This window comes from Coturnix japonica, chromosome 12 (genome assembly GCF_054131305.1).
Source record: "Coturnix japonica strain WE chromosome 12, WE-NBRP24, whole genome shotgun sequence".
In the NCBI taxonomy this organism is placed as follows: domain Eukaryota; kingdom Metazoa; phylum Chordata; class Aves; order Galliformes; family Phasianidae; genus Coturnix; species Coturnix japonica.
The window spans coordinates 14,170,577-14,190,567 of NC_140674.1; the positions used below are offsets into that span (position 1 = coordinate 14,170,577).

At 44.8% G+C, this 19,991-nt stretch overlaps 1 protein-coding gene across 3 annotated transcripts in view; it reads right to left on the bottom strand.

Annotated features, from left to right (window-relative positions):
- The window catches only part of LPP (LIM domain containing preferred translocation partner in lipoma), a 274,991-nt gene that overhangs the window by 224,041 nt on the left and 30,959 nt on the right, over positions 1–19,991 (bottom strand). For all 3 annotated transcript variants that reach the window (XM_085513626.1, XM_015871614.3, XM_085513625.1), the window contains exon 2: positions 16,954–17,053. The gene's annotated coding sequence lies outside the window, so the exon portion shown is untranslated. The remainder of the gene's footprint in view (positions 1–16,953; positions 17,054–19,991) is intronic.

The following is a 19,991-nucleotide window of genomic DNA, read 5'->3' on the forward strand; positions in this document are numbered from 1 at the left end:
CTACTGGCTCAGCAACAGAGACCCAAAGCCAACGCGTTCTTTGCATTTCTGACAGGCTGACGTTTGGATGGGTTTGTGCAAGTTTGTCTTTAGTGCCTTGGGACTGCACGACAGTTGGAGGGAAAATTCCCTTAAAAGGAACAGACACGGTAAAGCATCGATCTGGACAAGTACAGCCGAGTTGCTGCCCTGTACAAGTGACCTCTCTCCAACCACGCAGTCATGTTCTTGCAAGTCGGAGACTCGCCCTCATCTTGGTTTCAATAGAACAAATTCATTTCTTTTTATTGAGGAGGGAAAAGAAAAATAAAAAAATCAATAAGCAAGCAAGGAAAGTTACAATGAGACGAACATGATTTACAGGTAAAGTGAATTGCCAGGGGATCCAGGCAAAGATTCATCGCTGATTCATCAAACAAGTCATTGAGATGTCTAAAGAACGAGCTATTGAGAGAAGTCCCTCATCCTCTCCACCTCTTATTATTAGTTACTGTTGGAAGTGACCTTTTCTGCAAGTCTCTAGACCATTCTGAAGTGCTGAAGACTTCAGGAAGTGAAAATTAGTTCTTAAAGGAACTAAAGTGCTTCAAAAACATTTTATTAAAGGTTGCATCTTGCTTCTCTCACCCTTTTCCTTGGGTGCTTAGGATGAGCTGTGCATTACAAAAGCAGGCACTGTGCAGTTCTAGCCAAGAATCCAAAGCTACCTTCACAAACATGCAGCATCACAGACCACTGATAGAGATGCTCAGGGAACAGCACAAACCAAGGGAGAAGGGGCCTGCCTGGTGCCACCAGAGCACAAAGCTCCAAGGAGAGCCCTTGAGCTCCATCCCTCTGGCAGCTCACACTGAGATCTCACCCAGCTCCGCAGCAAAGAGCTGGAAGTGCTGGCAGAGAGAGCAGCAAAGCTGGTAGGGGTCACAAATGAAACAGTGCTGTGAAACACGGAGGTGAACACAGCCCAACGCTCAACTTCACAGCTCCCCCCCAGACATGCACACCTCGCCAGACTAAGATCTCTGAACCTCAGCCAGCCCTCGCTGGGCTGATCCAGGAACCTCATTCCTATGCATGTTTGTTCTTACACATAAACACGACAAGTTTTTAAAATCAAATGCATTTCGCACAAGTCTGCAGGCCCACATTTACATTATACATGGAAAACCTGGTCTTAAATGGAACTGTAAAACCAAAGGAAAGACCTTACAAAGACCACGAAGAACCATGGATCTGGTTTGGAAGGGAGAGCCTTCCATTTGGGATGCAAGGGAGCTTTGGGGATGCCCAACACAGAGGCTCCCCAAAGTGCTCAGTTTTCAGAGGATGGTTTCCTTAAAATAAGATATAAAGACTGCACCAGCTGAGTATCCAAAACTGATTAGTCACTGTAAAACATGGACTAAACTACATTCATTTAATATCACTCCGGAGTGGAAAGTTCTCACCAAAGCTCTAATATATTCCATTCCAGAGGAACAATTTAGGTGGCATTAAGCCGCCAGTCGTAACTCTCCGCACTAAATGGACTCGCTATTTGTCAGCGTGTGCTGCGCCTTTAAAAGTTTCCAAAAATGACAGTCTTTTTTTGTGCATGCTGGAATATTCAAGAGCATTTCATATCTATTCTCATATCAAGAAAAGAGCAATTAGATCAATAATGAAACAGGAGTGCTCCCTTTTACTTTCTGCGGTTTGCAAAGAGGTTCGTGTTTCTATGCGAGCACAGCTCTTGTTTTAGTGATGTGAAAGTGTGTGGTTTGTGCGATACCCAGTTTCTTCTAATATCTGAGTTTCTGTTGTTATCTACCTACAATTTACAGTAAAGCATCTTTTGTTCTCACGCCCCTCAATCTCCAAATTAGCCCAATTTTCCCAACAACAAGATTTTATCACCCTGTGCAGACCTTTTACGAATACTGGAAAGCTTGCCAACAACGCTCTCCTTGGTAATGCAGCACGAATTCACAGAAGAAGGCATCACCAAGTCTATCCGTGCATGCTTCTGTGTACACAGACTCATTAAGAAGCTTTTCTTTGGAGAAAAGGACTGATTTTGTGTTTGAAAAAGCAACTAGAATTGGGCTGCAATCTATGAAGGGGGTCCCACGACACTACATGCAGCGGGTAAAATCACTGAGCAACATTTGAACCTCTGTTTACACATCAATATTGTGCTATTTGCTATGATTAGATTATTATTATTTTCAAAAGTAATCAAAATATTTAGAACGAGGTTGTTGTTGGGGTTTTTTTCTGGGTCCCTGCTGCAGAGCATGAATGCAATTCTTCTAATCTAAGCAAAAATTTCTTAAGAACCCTTCTCAACTGGAAGGACGCTGCCAGTAGTGCAGATGGGTAATCGGCTGGCTCCCGCGTCAGACTGAATCGTGCCATTTATAGCAGTTTGACCCTCTATACAACAGATGAGAGCACTGATATTTTAGCCAGAGAAGTTCATTTTCCAGACTGCTGTTTACAGCCACGTGCTCCACTCTAGGATCCTTGACTGCGCTGCTTCTGACTCTCAGAGAAGTGCATCTTTGTCAACCACACTGAAGGTCCCGGAGAGGGACTTCACCTTCTGTTACAACGTGAACATCAATCCAACAATAAAAATAGCAAAACAACCAGAAAATTAAGTATTTCTGATGAGGAAGAGAGAATTGCCCACGGCAAACATGTCAGTCCTATGACAAATCATCTGATCAGCTCTGGAGTCCAAGCCTGACACAGGGACTCTCCATGTCTCAGTTCTGCACCTCTCTGGAGCTGCCTTGCACTCTGCACACAAATATTCTTAATGGTCATAACACTGTCGTGTTCTTTCTGGCATCGATTGAGCACTGGTGGAATAACAGTGCGTTATCCAGTCCTCCAGTTGCTTCAACTCAGATTAGCTGAGGCAAGCCAGGACACAATCATTTGAACGCCTTGATGCATCTTGCACCCACCCGGAGGACCTGGCTTTCAGCCTGCCTGCATAAACCCTGGGATTAGCCACTGCTGGAGAGGCTCCTTTACGGGATAAGTAAGAGGTCAAGCACTGCGATCTAAAAAAGGCTGTGACGGGTGTACATAATCCCCCACAAGTTGCATTCCTCCACCCCTCCTTGCCAGTAACAGAGAAGCCTAAGAGCACACAGCAAAAGCCATTACGACCACAGCCACGGGAATCAAAGTGGCAACTGTGACACTTGTACCATGAAGTGACTTTACCTGATGTTGTTGCCAAACATGCCAAAAAGGATGTGTTTGAAAGAGAAGTACAGAGAGGAACTGTATAAATATGGCTTATTTGGTTCCAAGCTGGAGCAGGACTGCTGAAACCTTCCGGTACTCCTTATGAATAGCCCCAGTACTTGGGAAATGGCAGCAGGTAAATCTGGATTAACACAAGGGAATTCAAAACATGCTTTTCAATTATTTGATCGAATGTTTAAATTGAGGGTAGGCACTCAACCCAAAGCATTCTTATAAATCATAATAGATCAGAATGACTGTGGAGCTCCAGCATTCTTAGTGTCAAGCACACTCAGTTTCCCCACTGCTTTCTCCATGCAAGAGTCTCTCCAGACCCAGGGATCTCTCCCAGTTTGATGACATTGAATGCATTCCAAAGAAGCCCCCCACAAAGACAGAATCTATGTGGCAAAAAGACCAGAGAAACAGATTTATTTATTCTAATGTGACCTCTCCCCTGCACCAGCACCTTCGCAGAGCCATCAGCTGGCCTGTCCCTCCCCAAAGCACTGGCATGGAGCTCACACACGCTGGTGCTGCAGCTTAACCCAGTGCCAGGAATGGCTCCAAACATCTCTATGGAAACTAATGTGATAATAAAACTTCTGCTGAAGTCACGCTGCTCTCACACAGCTCTCAGGAAGCAGGACCTAACTCCAACCGATCACAGCCTCCTTAAGCAAAAGAGATTTTCACCTGCAACACAACACCAGCTCTGACAGCCAGCCATTAGAGATGCCAGGAAAACCTATTCTGACTCCTTCTTCCCTCAGGAAAATTCACTGCCCAGCACTGCTGGATGCAAATACCTTCCCTCTCCAATAACCTGAGCAGGATTTGGAGCACTGCAGGTGGGGTGAAGGTTCACTTCACATCCTGCAGCACCCCCAGAGATGCCCAAACTTCCCCAGCCATCCCAGCACTAACGGTGCCTGGCATCAGCTCAGTGTGTGCGCAGTGGTTCTGGCCTCTCTGGGCAAGAATCTGGAAGAGCAGCTTTTATTGACAGATATGTCTGAAGTGACCCCGTTAGTGTGGGATCTTTAGAGATCAGCTCCAAAAGCCGAGGTGCCAAATCCAGCAGCATGTTCCTTTAGCAGGGGTCCTGCAGAGGTGACCCAGCTCTTCCGTAGCCAAGAGCAAGGAACAGGGCAAAAGGGAGCACAGATTCTAGCAGTGCAGCCCTCAGAGAGGCTGCAGAGCTCCTTCCTCCAGGCACTGCCTCAAGGTAAGGGCCGCAACTACTGCCTGCAGTACTATAGAATAAAAAATTAAATATATACATAGAATAAAATATGAGTGTACTGTAGCCTGAAAGCAGTCTGCTTCCTTTGATAGCTCTTCCACAAGAAAACATTTTTGCTGCAAGGTTCTACCATTTTGTACAGCATGTAGTAAGTGGATGCCTCTATTTTATGCTTGGCAGCCGAGTTCAATACAAGGAGAGCATCCTCATGCACAGGCACAACAACGTTAAAGAAATACAATGTCCTGTGAGACAAAATATAGCAGGGCAGTCATCTCCAGAACATCACAACATCCAAAAGAGAGAAGGAATTGTTCTACCTTGGATCAAAATGGTCAACTAAAATCTATATCCTAATATATTACTTTCTTCTTTTTCTTCTTATTTCTGTTTCCTTTTAATTCACTGGCATTTAGCTGGCAGAATAGCTCTTAACAAAGGTCTGAGAGGTGAAACACCATTTTCTATATAAAGAAAAATGCTTTGGAGGGAACTGCAATTTGACAGAAAAACACATTGAGCAAAACACATTTTAAAAAGCAGCAAGTATGTTTGTTTGTCTTTTAGGGCAGCAAGAGATCCACCACGGCTCTTCAGAAGGATCCTCAGTCCTAGGAAGGAAGAGATAGCATCTTTTTGAACACAAATCCAAGAACATAAGAAGGAAGAGATCATCCAGAAGCACCATGGGAAGGGACCCCGTTCTAGTCCCATGCTCAGGGATGGATGAGCAGAACCCCTTCCCCTCCCCTGCTTCACACTCAGCACTGCAGAAGGATATGAAGCACCACAGCATCTCTGCCATTTACAGATTGCAGCTGTTCCAGCAGCCCAGGGTTTGCTCTTCCCACACCACTGGTGGCAGATGGCGCGTGCTGTTATTACATCCGTACTTCAGCTCTTAACAGGAATTGCTATGAAAACTTCTGCTCTTGGATAACAAATCACTATCTTTATTTGGGAGGGGAAAAAACAACAACAACAGAAGTCATCTTGTAGTTACATAACTTTACTGTTCTAACAAAAAAGTTTGTCTATCCTAATTCTTCTGACTGGGAACACCCAGAAAATAGGATATGGACATATTAGGTAAAGGTCAATGCACTTTTACCCAACTCTTTGGAAACTGACAATGTTCTCGTGACAGCCATAACGCTGCCTTGAATTTTAGTTCCCTAGAAAGTAAATATAAGGAATCCCAAAGCTGTAACCACATTTGCCACAATTCTTAACATTGATGTCACATCCAGCTTAATACGTACTGCAGCAGCCTGCATGGTAAAGCTTCAAAATCACCTCCTCTGCGGTCTATAGGAAGAAAACAGCAATTATCCTTCATCTGAGAGCTCCCAGGCATGAACAACAGTGCCTTCCTTTGGTGCAGTGTTAGCACGTGTTTCATTCCCCAGCACCTGGGATGGGGCACGGTGGGTTTGATGGGACTATTTACTGGATCTCTTACAGCCAAATGTCTCACGCTACCGTCTGTTTTATTTCCTTTCATCGCTGTTCCTTCCCATTCCAACTAGAAAATTTCATTTTCTTTTGGAACCAGCTGACTTTCATTTGTGCCTATTTGTTTTTCTATCAATTAGCCAGGGCAAAGGGGTTGCCTTTCAGAGCCCTTTCTGGTACACTAGACATAAGGGGACACTATAATTAATAGATGTCAGGCACGGTCCCTCCCGACGCATTGATTCTTTACTACTTAAGAAACACTTGGGGAGAGCACAATCAGCCCTGACAGCCAGGGGTCCTCATAAAATCCATACGCCTGGATTTACAGAAACTGCTAATCACTTTGGATGCTGATGGGGGGGGAAGAAGAAATCTGATTTTGTGAAGCAAAGGAAGCCCCTAATTAACCAACACCTTCACATGCTTCAAAGGGAGAACCACCCAGAATACTTCCAGAGTAGTAGACCAGTAGAAGAAACCTTTCTGGTCCCCAGTCCAGACCTGCAGTAGGGGGGATACGAACATCGACCCCAACCCCAGGGCATCCCATCCCAATGGCACTCAGACACAGCCACGAGGACCACCACACCACTGGCTGCATGCTTCCTACTGCCATGACAACACTGCTGAAAACTGTGCTTTGCTGTGCACTAGTATTTCTCACTAGGCAGAAGGGATCAACCCAAATCTGCTTTCTCCTACTGCTCAGCAGACCAATCCCAGCATTAAAGGAAAATCTCTCTCTTTGATTTGCTGGCTGATGCTGAGTCTCTTAGGAGAGAGAATGGCACTTCTGGGTAGTGTGTTTCCATATGAGAGGGAAGAAAGTTTCTCCATGAAAGGAAGCATCATTGCCACACTGCAAATCTCCTATTTCAAACCAACACAAATGGCAAACGGTTATATCTCTTCTTTTAGAAGTAAGAAGGCAGAAAACAACCCTCTTTGGTTCCTGCCTTAACGCTGCCTTACGCTGATGTCTAGACAGTCCAGTGAGATGGGCTACGACACAGACATGTTCAGAGGAAAAGAGAAAGAAACAAAGTCTGCTCTGAAGCCATCCCATGTGCTCGTGGATAACACCCCCACCCAAAGCACACTTCTCCCAGCAGCTCTGCTCCTGCAGCACGTATCTGCTGAGTGCCTTCCCACTGGAAACCTTTACAGATTTCTTCAGTGGTAACTACAAAAGGAAAATCACTAGAGGAGGACACCCAGTGGCTTCCAGCCAGAACACAACCCGCCTTCAGCAAGACCTTTGATTTGCACAGGCACACACTGAAGTTGTTCTTCACAACAAAGAACAGCCCGTCTGTTGCATAACTAACCTTAGGCTGCGTTAGATAAGTCATGCCTTCTCGCAGATCAACTGACCTTAAATAATGTCCCCAGTATACCCAGAGCCAATAGGTTTCTTACTCAGAGCTCAACCGACAGGTCTTCTCCTTCCAGCCACGTCTTCAGAAAAGCACACAAAGAAGGTTTCAAGAGAAATCTCACGCTTACTGTTCCAAGGGCAGCTTTCAAGGCCAAAAAAGAAGCACAAGATCTCGGCTCCAGATTCACATCTTCCCTCGAAGGCTTCTGCAGTGCTTTGTTACAGCAAAGAGAGTGAGGGCTTTTGCGGGACTGAATGGGGACTGCGGACGACACTAACTGGAAAGCAAGTACATGCTGTGAAATACTGTTGCAGCTCTGCCACTGAGTCAAGCCCGGCTCAGAACAACCAGCCATGGCAATGAAGTGCTGCTTTGTGTTCTGGCTATAGGCGAAACAAAGGTCTGGGGATGAGGAGGTCTCACTTGTCATGCAAGGGTCAGCACCAAAGGCAAATTCCAACACAGCATTTCCGTTCTGCTGCCCAGGCCATTATTAAAAGTGGAGATAACAGCAGGATCTTTCTTTGCGCATCCAAAAATGCCCTTTAACAGAGCTGCGCCGCATCACCCCACAGCCACAACCCACTCAGGAGGGATGTCAGTCCCTGCAGGAGCTGACCATTCCCACTGCAGCGATGCTAAAGTGCATTTGAGTTCCTTTTGCACCACTCCTTCAAGGTCCCTGGCTACAAGATGATGCAGGAGCTCTGTAGCAGACCGAGAGGTAGAAGCACAGGGAAGACAGACTGAGGAAGTAAGTATGGCTCTGCACCACTCCTGGAAAGTAATTTTGTTGCCTAAGCAGACATCTGTGCATTCCCCACTGGTGGGAGCAAGGTTTTTAGAAGCGAAATGTTGTGCAAAGCAGGGCGATAATCCTTTGGGAATGCAAGCACCAAAACAACTGGCCAGTGAACCTGCAGCGCAGGCAGAGGCACTAAAAGCCTGGCTATTTTCTGACTCTGGTTAAGTTGTCATACAGCCTCCACTTGAGCAGCAGTTTCCCAACCTATAAATCAGGGCCGACAGGGCTTCCCTTGCTGCTATATGACGCTCCACTCATTCAATTGCTGTCTGACGGGAGCTCTGACACCACGGCAGATGTAACTAATGCATGCATCCAGCAACTCCCAGAGCCCTTCCTATGGAGTGCATTAGGACAGAAGCCCTGCCTCACCCTTGGAATCAGCCAAGCCAGGCTTCACCCTAAAGCTCTGTCATACAAAACAGCCAGCCTACTTCCTATATAAGCCATCGCCGCCTCTCTCTGTTACTGCAAGAACACAGATCTGGAGGGCTGCTTGTGCCAGACAAGCTCAATGGCCACAGAGGAGCTTTCTAGTAAACCAAGCCCTGAATGCTAAGCAAGGGCTTGCTGAGCTGAGTTACTGGAATCTATTCCTCCCGCATAGTCAGCATATATGAATACATCCTCTTGCTTCATTAAATTTTAATTGGAGTACATGTGAATAGGCTTTACTGGTTACTTAATCAAAGAGAATCTGAGTACAAGGTGTTCATGAGAGAAGCTAGAAAGCAACATCCTTTCCAGCTTTTCTTTCTGTGTGTTTTTTTTTAAGCATTCATTGTTGATTCCTTCAGGTCAGTTCACATTTTTGAGCTGCTGCAAAGAACCATGAAAAATAGCCACAAAGTGCAAATAAAGCACTTTGGAGGGAAACCGGACACAGGCCATTAACCCTGTGTTCCTCATCATTATCCAGACAAAAATTAAATGCAAAGTCCCGGAGCAGCTGTTGCATTAGCCAGTTGATTGGCAGTGCTAAGCACAATGATTGCTTTGCTGCTCTGTGTCATGCGTGTTTGGGCTGGACTGTCTGGAGTTTCATTATTTTAAGTGTCCTTAGGTACTCTGAAACCACAGCAGATTTGAACCTATAAAAAAATCCTACTTGTAAACTCAGAGATTTCCTCAGTAATCGCCTTCTCTTGTACTTGAACACAGATGTTTATTTGTTCTCACACACTTTTCTTTAGCTTAGAGAGACTTGGCATGTATTTTCTTGCCTACCTAGAACAGGACAACCATCCCCAGAGCTGCCTTCGTACTACAACAGAGGCTGCATGACCGGATTCTCAACCTCCATAAAATCCACACGGTCACTATGGCCTGAATTGACTTACAGCTGTCTACACCAGCTGAAAAACTACCAGCAAAGCAACTCTGCTGCCTCCCCTTCTGCAATCCGGCCTGCAAGAGGCACAGCTGGGGATGGGGCTTCGGCGTCTGACCGCATGAGGAACAAAAGGCAGCTCAGTGCTCTGCTAAGTGAATCAAAAAATGAAATTGCAGCTATTTAAAACCACAACAAAGAACTTACTGGACTTACTCCTGCACATTGCTTAGAAATGTATATTCTGCGCAGTGATACATTCTGGCAGCCTGGGACTCTGACACACTTTCTATGGCAATGTTCTAATATTAGAAAAATCTGGTCATAAGCTAAAAATGTTACAAAAATAGCAGAGGATCATAAGTTACCAGCTGAGTCAGAGCACGCTCTGCTACTTGACTTTCATACTATTTTATGAAAATAAATTGAGGGAGACATCACACAGTGTTTCTTTTCAAAAACATTTCCATCTACCATTGCTTATGGAGGAGAAGGAGCCTTAGTAGAGAGGAATTTCTTGTGTGTCACCCAGAAAAGTCACTCTGAATGGTAGAAATCAATGCAAAGGACACAGATCTGCTTGTGTACCATCGTCAAGTCATTCACCAGCCCTGCTGTGTGTGAGCTCTGTGGGGGAGGAGGCTGCCTCTTGCCCCCAGTAAGGTGCTCAGGGATCTCAATGGGATTGTATCTGGTGGTACAGTGGCATAAATAGCACGAATCTTACACGTTCAGGGCAACCTCCACCATTAGAGCATTTTGTTTGCATGCCGTACTTAAGTCATCAGTAAATAATTAAGAGACAGTATGAGCACGTAACAGAACTGAGTCACAGGTGTTAGCGAGGAAAAAATGCTATAAATTGATATGTCATGGTAATAAGCAGCCTGCTCACCTGTTAGGTGCTGCAGAAATTAATTAAACAATTTCGTGTTCGTAAATTAACCCCTGACACACAGAGCCTTACTAGAAAGCCATACTCTGTTATTTATGACTCTAATTTTTCCTCCTTTCACAGATTTGGCAGACTTTCAATGAAGAAACTGTGACCTGTGGAGAGCTGATGGATAACCAGTCAGTGGTGGATGGTCATCAGCTCTCTCCAGCAGCCAAGCTTAGGGCATTGCTTTTGTTTGCACACACTATCCAGAACGCCCATTTCCAGGCCTGCTTTCTGCAAACCTGGCCCAGGAGATTTCCCTACATGAAGGCAGAGCAGCAGAAAGCAGATGATGCATCAGGAAATCCTCCTGTCAGACGCCGTGCTGCGAGGAGGAGCAGAACGCAGCTCTGCTATCAGAGCTCTCCATGCTCCATAAAACACTGAAGATGTTCAACATCACAACATTTCAGCCCGAGACATACAACTGCCTGAAAAACAATGTGCAGAAGCCTGCTAAAATGACAAGGGAAGGATGACTCTCCAGAGAAAAGCAGATGACTAAAAAGTTATTCCATCCAAAAACAGTGCACTCAGGAAAGTAAATTGTCGGTGTCCTATAACTGTTAGCAGCGTTATCCTTCCACAAATGTGCTGATCCTGGCTCCTCTGCAGCTCTGCCTGCAAACAACACCTTAAAAAGCCCATTTCTAACAACAAATGCAGAATCCTTAAGCTTATTGCAATGAGTTTGTTTTGGTTTTGAATACAGTAAAATACAAGCAATGAATTCTGGATCTTTTCCCCCCCAAAGTGTAGCTCCCATACGCTTAAAAGTAAATGGGAGCGCTTTGCTTCCTGGGATATGTAACTGGAACATTTTCCTAGCACCTAATAAAACATTGTTTGGTTGATACTAACCATTAAAATATGTGTTTCAAGTCATGTAATGTTCCCCGTGAAATTTGCCTTTTTGCTCCATGAAAAAAAAAAAAAAAAAAAAAGGGCACTGAAAGGAATCCTGCAACCATAAGGATCTCACTTATTTCATGGAAGTATCATTTTAAAAGCCCCACAGCATGATCAAAGCGCTGTTGAGAACAGATGTTCCAGGCTTTACAAATTCCAGCGTAAGTATTTTTAAGACATTTATCACTGCAAAGTTCTTTCAGATGATTTTTCTCCTGCAAGAATCATGCCTGCACTTTGCTCCTTGAGGAAGATGTGTCCACTCACGGACTCCTGGCTGCTGCCCTTACCTGCCAGAACACCTGAAGGGGAATCTGATGTAGTTTCATGTATGTGAATGCACAGACTCCAGACTGATTGTCCACATGGACCCTCTCCCAAAAACCCCATTGCTCCATTCCCTTGAGGCCAAACAACCACCTATGCCCAAAGTAAATCACTTCTTGTTGGCCATCAACCCTTTCAATCGCCATGACCAGCCCTGAGCAATCTCATCTAACTTTAAAGCCTGACTCTACTTTGAGCCAGAGGCTGTACAAGAAACCTGAGAGGTGCTTCCTGCATAAGCTACTGGAGGATTACACGTCTCCAGTGGGAGCTACAAGGAAATACCTTCAATCATGCCAGCACCCTAAGGAAGCACCCCAGCTGTTCCCATAATCTTGGGACCCTCTATATGTAGGGACACCCACAGGGCTGCTGCGCTGGCCCCAGCAGCAGGCACACAACACTACAGAGCTACAAGGCTGGGTGCAAGTTGATGCTCAGCAGCATCAGATGGGCAGTGACAGAAGGGGCAACAGCAGGGACCACACAGGAATCTCCTTGTTCTCTGGACAGAATCAGAGAGTCCTCATGAGGCAGAGAATACATTTCATCTGTAACTGAAATCACAGCCAAATTTCCATTCCAAGTGAAGTTCCCCGGAAGTTCAGCTCTCCACAGACAGTTTCTGTGTACTCTATCTTCTTCCCAGGAACATCACCAAGATTTCTGGTTGCTGAGAAAGCCTAAACACTGTGCAGAACTTGGCAGCTTCGTGAGAGTGAGCAATGTACCAATGTACTCATGACTACCCAAGAGTCCAAAACATACAGCTTCTCTGTATGTCCAAAGAATAACATGGGTTTTTGTACCCAAAGAAAAAAAGGGATCTGAAACAACCAGCTCCTTTGAAATGTCACATATTCACAGAAGAAGGTGTTTGTGAAGAGAACATCACTTCTCTAATACGTGCCCAGTTTAGTTTCACCTGTTTCCATGCACTCCCTTCCCAATTCCTACAACCTGCTTGCACATCCTGTTTCACTATGAGCACGAGCTTCTCCCCCAGGGCAGTGCTGCCTTCACTTCTCCTCACAGAGTGAGCTGAAGTAACAGTCAAACTGGGAGCAAAAATAAACAACAGACAAGCATGACTCAGGTGCTGGGACAGCTCTTTCAACACGGAACTTGGGTACCACCTACCAGTGGTCCTCCAATGAGAAGATGGAAGAGTGGCCTCTGAAAAAGCGGTGACTGGAAAAGCATGACAAGGCAGAGCAGGTCTTCCAGCAGGAGGAAGGACAAGAAAAAGGATGCCCAGAACATATGAGAGGAAAGCCCAGATTTCAGAGATGGAGGGCAGGAGGACAGAGATGCTGGCAGCACACAGTGGTCTCAGGAGAGATGAGAACAACTATGAGTGCCTATCTGAGGAAGTCAGGCAGAAACTAGAAGGTGTGGGGGAGCCAACTCCAGTGAGGAGTGGTCTGAAAACACCCTCCAACAGCAAAGGAAACCGAGACAGAAAGAGAACACATTTCACATGAATAAACACAACAGCTTGCATGTCTCTGCCTGCCGACACCTCAAAGGTCTGCAGAAGTCTCATGACTACATTTCCCCATCCAACATGGAGCATCTCAACCTGACACGAGGTGAGCTGAACCCCCCTCTGCAGGAGGCTCCGTCAGCTCCCTTTCACAGAAAGCCAAGCTCTAACTCTGGCACTGTGTTTGTGACCTCAAAGGGAGAACAGAAACAGCAGGATCACCCAAAGCCGCCATCTATCCATGCACCCTTGGAACGAGCAGCTTCAGTGCCCAAGGACACCATAGGGGCTGTGCCATCAGTAGGGGTCCCTGAATACCCATCAGTATTCTGACCCTGGCGCATGGGTAGAGTGCTTTAAAGGCACTCAGGATGCTGTGAGGAGCAATCAGTTTTGTGTTCTGAATATCACAACCTGCTCCAGACCTGAGGTTTGCTATCCTGTCTTTCCACCCCAAGTGTATTCACTGAGAGGCTTTAAGAAAGAGAAAGAAAGAAAAGAAAAGGCCTTGGACAATTTTCAGGCCTTCTGATTTAGCTATTAAAAAAACCAACAAAACCCCTACATCGTTTCCCTCTTGTTTTTCTAAATAAAAATAACGTATAGCCCTAACTTGATAATAAATATGCTCAGAAGCTGTCTTTAAGTAAAAGCTTTTGATAACAAATTGCCTATGCTAACTGCTATTTTACTCTTGAATTTTTTATTGTTGCTTAAGCACTGCAATTATGCTAATAAGTCTGTGAGGATAGTACACTAAAGCATTGAATGTGACAGATATAATACTCGGTAAAATGTTAATCTTACCTAAAAACTGGAATCAAACAGCCTTATTAGTATTTATGGATATGGCATCTTCAACATGTTTCTTAAGAGGAATATATATATATGCAATGGATATTTTCACATATACCTTGCTATTTCTCGTGCTTCCAAATGATTTAATTCAGAGTGCCTATTACCCCTGCTGCTAACTTCCAGTCCCTTTTGGATCAGGATAAAAAGCATTCTGATGTTTGAGCTACACTGAACTCCTGTACTGCTGAATGCTTTTCCCCTCCAAACCTACAGGTGAGATGGACTCTGGCCCAACCGTGGGCTTTGCTGCTGTGCCTTCACCTGCTCACCTATGAAAGAAGTCAAAAAACAACCTCAAAATATTCACATGCTTCTGACATAAGCTGTATTTACATCCATGATCGGGCTGTATCATGAGACCATTCCTACACAGCACACTGGTGTGGCTCCCAGACACTGCAGGCTAATGCTTAAATAACATCCTGTTGCTGCTCTCACCCAAAGAAGTTAATTCCGCTGTCAGGACTGCAGGAACATCAATTAGACACCATTACACCTCCTGACAGACAAACGAGGCTCTTGCTGCCGGATGCTGCAAGTCTCCTCTGTGGAAAACACAAGACAAGAGCCAACCAAGAACTGCTTCAATGAATATCGACAATGGGGAAAACCCAAGCGGCTGCCCACCGAAACAAGCCATTTCCAAAGCACTTAAAGAAGTCACATGAACTGCCCACACTCCCGGCACAAAACACACAGGGCCTTCCTTGAGCATCACCAGCAATGCACAGCAGCTTGCTCTCAGGTCAGGATATCCCTTCTTACATTCATGGAAGGGAAGAGGACTGGTTTGGAGGACACGTAGGTCAGCGCAGTTCCACAAGACCTCATTTGCAGACGTAGGCAGGGAGCACAACGTTAGCAAAAAGAATTTTCAGTTGCAAAATTATTCAAATAAAACTCCAGAATTGACTGAGCTTGCACCTCGGAGAGCTGCGAGATGCACCTCAGGGCTCCTCTGCCCCAGGTTTGCCCCATTGTGAGGTGCCAGGCTCCGGATCTTCAGGTCCAGCCAGAAAGTCAAGCACTGCTGTGTGCTGCAAGGCAACTGCTCCCACAGAGACAGCAGGGCTCAGCTCTGAGTCTGGTCGTTATTTTCAACCCTCGGGGGAAATGTAAATTGAACTTTGGCATATTGTTTTCTTTTGCTAAGCAGCAACGCTTGAATGTTAACTCCAATCCTGACAGGCGTATGTATATTCTTTGCAAATAATCTCACGCTGACCAGTCTAAAAGGTCAAAATCATAAAAAATAACCACAATTTAAAAAGAACAAGCTTGGAAAACAGTTGGTACCACTGGCACAACCCCTCAACTGATTCACCATCCTCGCCACAAGGTTAACTGCAAGCTCATGGATTTATTCGATTGACTGAGATCAAAAGAGCAGAGGGCACAGAGGAAATTGCATCCCTCTATGCATACATGTGGCTTTCAAGATTTGAGCAGATAGTTGCAGGAATGTTAAAACTCAAAGAAGGAAAGAAACAACATTTAAAGGTGATTTCAGAAAGGCATCCCCTTATTTCTCCCTTGACACCATCTATACTTTTTAGAGCTATCTGAATGGTTCCTGCATGTTTCTGCAGCCCTAGGACCCAACAGCTTATCTCTGCTAAACAGAAGATGCTAACAAACAATAAGACACTCGTATAACAGCAGAGAAGACATCACTATTTGCTGACATTAAGGATGAAAGGCAGATTTAGAGAAACCAAACAAATCCCAAATGAAGTCCAACAGGAGGCTGAAGAATTTCCTACTGCTGTTCGGGTGTCCTCAGCCACAGGACACATATCTCACTACACTTCTTGGTTGCACAAGGAAGATGAAGCGCCTTCAATTTGCTCCTCTGGCAATGGTCACACAGAGGCACTGGGGCTGCCTGGACCCATGTAAGGTTTGTCACCTGCAGCTCCTGGGTGAGCAAGGGAGAAGCAAGTGGACTGAGTGAGCAGCCATCCTTAGGACACAGTTTCAACACAGAACACAGAAAAAGCCTGAACTGCATTTGCTGTCAAGACAGGACAAAGAAACACAAGGAAGAACAGGAACAGAAGAACAGGAAAAGAAATATGAAACTCTGCCATCCCATCAGCCCTTGAACCAAAGAGAAAAGCAAACATATGGTTCTCATGCTTGTGTTTCACATATCGTTTATATTTTGCTCAGTATACCTGAATACTAGCACTGCCCTCTCACATCTGAACTATACAGATGCGATGACCTGCCTGAGAATAAGGGGAAAACCCTTAATACGGATTACAGAAGAGACCCAAACTTCAAGGAATTTACTACAGAGGAACAAGAATTGGTGCAACCTCCTGTTTGTGTCACAGGTTTAGATCACATGCCAAGACCAAGGGCTGAATTCCTTTTCCACATGCTTGCACTTCACTCCAGGAGGAGGACATCACCTTTCATGTAACAAAGATTATAGCCATAGATCTGAAGCTCGTCACCAGACCAAGCAGCTCCTTCTGCATGAGTACACTGAGCTTTTTTTGCTTTTTACCTTATCAGTTTTGAATAACGTTGTTAAGATACAAATTTCACCTTCTCTGATTTCCAACCTTCAACAGGCTAGAAGGACCTTCCAGAAGTCCTCCCACATGTTTCCCCACTACACAATGAGCACAACCAATGAGGCTTTTTTAGGATTCTAAAACCCTTCCAACAAACAACTGAATCTCCACAAGCTCCTCAGGCAGCCCATTCAGAGCCCAGCTCTTCTCGATGCAAAAGATCATTTACTAACACCTCATCTGAATTTCTCTTGCTGCAACTTAAGCCTGCAATTTGTCTTACTTACAACAAGCAGATTTACAGTTTGTTCCTTCTCTCCACAAGTTCACTGTTGCCAGAATTCACAAACTGAGGCATCAGTGTGGCTTGCCCTTTCTTTGCCATTTTGCTGTTGCTCAAAGCACATTCTTAGTCTCATGTCTTTGCATGCGTGTTTCTTTTCTTACCCCAAGAAAACAGGCAGCAAGGATATCACAAGGCTGCTTCAAGAGAAGGCGCTCACATCCAAAGGCTGACGCAGTCAGACACACCCAATTATAAGGCACTCTGAAAGAAAAAGAGAAGATTTGTGTTTAGGACAGTATGCAAAGAGTCCAGTAATAAACCAACAACCGTGAACTGCAATTTATTCCACTCTTTTACTGAACGTTCAAATAGATCTTCATCAAAAGCAACATCAATGACTGCAGATACATCGTATGCCATCACTCAAACCCACATTTTCTCTAGCAACCACCACAAGCTTTTGATAGACCTTCATTCTACCAAACAGGGCACCACTGACTTTGCATAAAGTTCTGCCAAGCTCCACGCAGTAGCCAGCACACATCAAAATCAGATGGCTCCAGCACTTTATTCATTGTGACAGAGGACAAATCTTAATGTCGCCACTGGTGACTTTATTTTCGGTGTCACTGAAACCAACAGAGACAAGACTACTTTGAGATTTGAGCGTGTGTAATTATGGGATAGACCCAGAGGAAAGAAGTCAGATTCAATGAAAGGTGGAATAACTTTTGCGTGCACAACATATGCCCTACCTCCCAGTCTGCAGGATGCTCTGCATAGCAAAAAGGAATCTTTCTCCTGAACAAAAGGTGATAAAGGAGAAAGAAGAAAGAAAGGATTTATACGAGCAGTGTTGGGAAACACAGGGGGAGAGTTCTGAATAGCAAAAGCATTCCAAATTCCATGAGATAACAAGCAACAAGGGAGAGCAGTGATAATACATCTGCTTTCCTAGTTTTGTAAGCAATCAATTTGCCACAACAGCACCTTTGAATGGATGATTTCTTGTACTCCATCCAGTCACAATCCCTTTCTCCCATTAGTAGGGGATACCACTTGGCATGGGGTTTTTATTTTTCTCTTCAGTCCTTCTCAGCTGCCCTGGACTTTTGCTTTTCTTAATCATTTCCCTCTTCCTAGTACAGCCCAACTGCTGTCAGCACAGGAAAGTGACATGCTCCTATTTAGCAAAGACTTGATAACAGAAGTGGTGTTTCCGAGGCTAAAAGACAAATACCTGCACCAATAATGCCCCTACAGCGCACAGCAGCTGAGGAGACAAAGCAATAAATGCCTTGTACTGAAGAAGCAGAGCTCAATCTCAGCAATGTAGATGGCCAACTAATGAAGAAGTTCAAACAGACATCTATCTTTAACAGTGCAAATTGCTTTGATGATTTCCACAGGACCACCTGTAGTATCAGAGACATTACCTCCCAAAATACCAGTGAGAGATATGGAGGTTCAGCAAGGGATATAGATGCGAGGAGTGCTTCCACCAGGAATATACACCCATTTCTATGGCAGAATTAGAACAGCTGTTGAAAACCATGAAGTAGTATTGAATGGCAGCTCGGGACAGGGAGCCAAGAAGACTACCACATGCAATTGAAACTGCCAAGGGATTAAGCTAGGTCAAATGTAATTACACAAAACTGGAACTTGGCCAGGGTGCTGGCTGGTTTAAGAAAATTAAAAGAGGTGTTCAGAAGTTTCAGAGATAGAGTCCTTCTGTTAATTATTTGGTGAGTCAGTTGCTGAAGTCTCAGTACTCTGGGAGGCTGTCTGAAAAAAGGGGGGAAAATGAAGCATAAACTTAAAAGGCGTTAGGAGTGATTAGCAAGAGCCTTTGTTCTCCATGGCAATGCTTGCTGCACTAGTGTGTGAATGCCTTTCATGTTCATGTTGGAAAGTGGCCTTAGCTCCTTTGATACTTCTGGGAGGAAACATTTAAGTGTACAAATATCCCACTGTCAGAAGTTCCACACAACAGTCAAGGAACATCAACATATCCCAGCCAGGTCAGCTCCAGCTCTGGGGCAGTGCTTCTGCTGAAGGGAGGAATGCAAATAGAGACATTTGGAAGCTCATTTAGACCCTAAGCAATGTTTACCCTACTTGCTGGTGATGTAGGAAGGCCAGGTCATGTAGAAAACCAGACTGCAACCATGCAGGACTGCATTCTTCTTGCCTTCTTATGGTTTTGAGAAGATGGGGAGCACTTAAGGTGTGCAAACAAGGAGATAAGTGAAGATGCTTCACGGCCAATGTGGTCCTCAAAAATGATAAAGAGGGGCTAGAAGAAGGTAGTGGACAGACTCTTATAGCAGGGCCTGTTGTAACAGAACAAAGGGAAACGGCTGCAAACTAAAAGAGGGGACATTTAGACTGGATATAAGTAAGTTTTTTTACACTAAGGGTGCAGAGGCACTGGCACAGGTTGCCCAGAGAGGTGGTGAGTGCCCCAACGCTGGAGACAGCCAAGGTCAAGCTGGATGGGGCTTTAACACCTGATGGAGCTGTAGCAGAACTCCCTGTTCAGTGCAGGCAGTTAGGACCAGATGGCCTTTAACTCAAACAACTGTGCGATTCTATGAACAACAGATAAGAGGAAAAGCACGCTTGTTTTTAACTCAGGATATTTAACGCCTAAATTAAAGTACAGAGAGATCAAATCCAGACAAGATGAGTATCAACAGCTACTGATGAACAGTCACAAGCTCTGTTCAGTTTCTGAGACTTGTACTACAGCCATAAACAAAATATGGAGTTTTCTGAAGAATAAGAATAATGATAAAAAAAAGCCTTCTAAGTATCAGTTTTGGCACCTAATAGTCATAGCTGCTTCTGCCACCTCTGTGTCTGAAATTTATCGTTAGAGATACACTCATTGCTGTCTTTGAAACAGTCGGATTTGACAGTAAAAGCAATATGGAATTGGAGATTAACCTTTCTGGGTAGTTTATTTGGTGAACTGTTCAGCTGACACACATTAAACAAACCAATTTTTAGACTGATGTGAAAATAACAGGAAGATTAAACAGCACATCTTCCCAACAAGCGCCGCGCACAGCGCACGGTGAGTGACACGGCTTCCTCTGGAAGCGACGGCAGGTGAACACACAGCCCAAGGCTCTGCCATATCTATTTCATGCACTTTTTTTTTCCTTTTGAGAAAACAAGCCAAGAAGAGACA